At 38.1% G+C, this 3,088-nt stretch overlaps 1 non-coding gene across 1 annotated transcript; it reads left to right on the plus strand.

Annotated features, from left to right (window-relative positions):
• The first annotated feature begins 1,361 nt into the window (after positions 1-1,361).
• On the plus strand, positions 1,362-1,468 carry LOC112926611 (U6 spliceosomal RNA). The gene has a single exon (XR_003236365.1). It is a non-coding gene; the product is annotated as a U6 spliceosomal RNA (small nuclear RNA).
• Positions 1,469-3,088: the final 1,620 nt, after the last annotated feature.

Here is a 3,088-nt window from a genome sequence, read left to right on the forward strand (position 1 = left end):
CTCCTGCTACTGCTAGCTAAAGTTTCCCTCTTAGGCAGAGAGCTGGTCTTGGATTCTGGGGAGTACTTATACCCAAGTTTGACTGTTTGACTGTATACAGTTCCTTGCAGAGTTAATTATAAACTGATATATTTGTAGAAGAATTGTTAGGTGATCGAGCTAGGTGAGAGAGTTTAGGGAAAAGGCCAATAACTTGGTTACCCTTTTTCAGGGGCCAGAATATAATAGGCCAGCTGTTGATTCCTTAAGTCAAATACCTAGAATTAAGCAAAACGATGAAGAAAGAAAAACTAGTATCCCTGACATCTTCCAACACAGGAATATTCTCACCCTTTACAGATGCATTTATCATGATCTTGACAAAATATCCTGTATTTTCTTTAAAAATAACAGTTAACATATAAATAGAGGGGCGGTAGGAGGAGGGGTGGCGCAGGCATTCAAACACCGATTACCTAATTGGAATAACTCAAGCCGAATAAGCATCTTGGGTGAAGACTTCATGTTTAAGTTCTTCTCAGTTAAACTGTAAAAGACAAAACAAAACTCTAGTGTCATCTCCAACAGTTGAAGTAATCAAAAAGAATACTTGTTTCATCAAATTCCCTTCTTCTTCTTCTTCTTCTTCTTCTTCTGCTGCTGCTGCTGCTACTGTTGCCACTACTGGCTGGCAAGCATGTGGATCAGTCCATTTTATCCCTTTCAGTGGAATCATGTTACCTTTTTCTAGTTGAGTTGGAGTTTTCTGCAGACTTATGGAGGATTTTCTTATAATAATGCTTCGAGCTAGCTAGGTATTCACAAAATAAACAGTAATGAGGAAAATGTTCTTTCTGCTTTTTCCTCCCCAAATAAAAATGGTCTGACTCAAAAAGAGCAAGTCTCATCTTTTTGGTTTTTCTCTTTTCTATCCTGCATATCCAAATACAGTGAGGTTGCCTTGCATTTGAATGTACAGAGGGCTGTGAAAGTTCACCTATGGCACACAAATTATTTTGTTAGGGTGCCATCTGCTGGTGTCAAACTACCAAAGACTTATTTTTCTTAAAGATTAATGGTAAGCTTCTAATAACACTAAAGACTTTGAAGTTATTTGATTCAAATAACTTTTTGTCTTTTCTCATTTATAATTACAGTATAGACTATTTTCAAACAGCTGTCTGATGCATAATTCTTTAACACTACAATACAGTAATATAAAATGTCACTTTATTTTAAAGTTAGGAAAATGAAGGCACCAGACACAGCCTTGACTTACTGGTTCATGACCTGTTTGGATTCAAATTTCATTTTTTAGTTTCCATGGCTCCCTGACTTTTAAAAAAGTTCTGTTCAATTTCCCCCTTAGAAAAGCAATTGAAGTGCTCACTTCGGCAGCACATATACTAAAATTGGAACGATACAGAGAAGATTAGCGTGGCCCCTGCGCAAGGATGACATGCAAATTCATGAAGCGTTCCATATTTAAAAAAAAAAAAAGGAAAAAAAAGCAATTTAGTTGCTGTGTTCGTATTACATTGATTTAATCACTTAACATATCTATTCACTAAATTTGTTCTCTATGCTACGATATAAGGTGTGTGCACTAATTGTAATTTCTGTGTAAAGCAAGCTTATCATCATAGTCCAGATTATTTATGTTCAATATCAATGCAGTTCCCAAGTACTTTCTATAGGAGGTAAAGAAAAACAACTACTCTCCCCGCCCACCTTTTTTTTTGAAGTCTTTATCAACTTAGTATCTGTGTGACCTTGAGTAAGTCCTTTTACTTTCTTGTGCTTCTTCTTCCTTACTGTAAATTTCAGATAATAATAGTAATTACCTGATAGGGTTATCTATCAGGTTACTGTGAATGTTAAAGTCATACCTAGGGGCACCTGGGAGGCACAACCTGTTGGGCACCTGACTCATGGTTTCAGCTTAGGTCCTGATCTCGGGGTTGTGGGATTGAGCACCCTGCCAGGCTCCACTGGCACAGAGTCTGCTTAGGACTCTCTTCTGTCTCCCCGGGCTCCCTCTCTCCCCCCTCCCATGATCCTGTGCACACAGGCTTTCTCTCTCTCTCTCTCTCAAGTAGACAAATAAATCTTTAAAAAAAATAGTCATACCTATAAAGTTCTTACAACAGTGCCTGTAACATAGTAAACACACAATAACTGTTAGCTGCTTAACCACAGTTGATTAAGCATGTCAAAGAATGTGGGTTAATATCAATTAGACAAGTGTTGCTTTACAGTAACTTCTGGGATCCTTAACTTCCTCCCCACTGGGAGATATAAAGTGGGTATGTGTGTTTATATTTTGGAGAACAGGGAAAGAATAATTATTTTCTTACCTTTTATTCTCACTCTGTGAGCACTTAACTGGTTGAAATCTCAACTCCCTTTAATCCTATACAAAACCTTTTATGGTCTGACTTCTGTTTATTTTTTCCATCCTCATCTCTCAATATTCTCATTTTCAAACTCGGTATTCCAGCCACAGAGAACTTCTTTCAGTTGCCTGAGTGAGCCATGCTTTCACTCTCCACACCTTTGTGCAAGCTCTTGTCCCCTGTGCCTGGAACCCCCTTCTCCTCCCAACCTGCTTCCAGTACCTGGCCAACATCTTCTTATCTCTCAGCTCTGCAGTTAAGAAGTTTTAAGTCAAGGATCATGCTTCCATGGGCTCCCAACACTCAGCACTCTTCTACCCCACCCTGATGCCATCACATTTCCACAGGATGGGGAGAGGTGGAATCTAGCATATTCACCACTATACTCCCAGCTTTTAGAGAAGTACAGATGCTCAGCTAAGGCTACATAAGTATTTATTTCATAGGGCCCCACAGGTGAGCACATTTATTTGGGGGCAATTGAAAGAGAAGGCTTATCTTATCTCCTGCTTACAAGATTGAATTCTATCTTAAGTAGTGAACATCTTTCTCCGGTTCCATTAGGACACCACCAGTGTTACTTTCATTCATTAATATCTCTTTTATTCACATATTTGTATATATGTACAATTAAGTATACATTAATAAAAAATGAACGTGACTGAGGTTTTTTGTATGCATGTAGGAATCTATTTTTAATTTCTACATTGGCA

The sequence above is a fragment of the Vulpes vulpes genome, chromosome 6 (assembly GCF_048418805.1).
Source record: "Vulpes vulpes isolate BD-2025 chromosome 6, VulVul3, whole genome shotgun sequence".
Lineage (NCBI taxonomy): Eukaryota > Metazoa > Chordata > Mammalia > Carnivora > Canidae > Vulpes > Vulpes vulpes.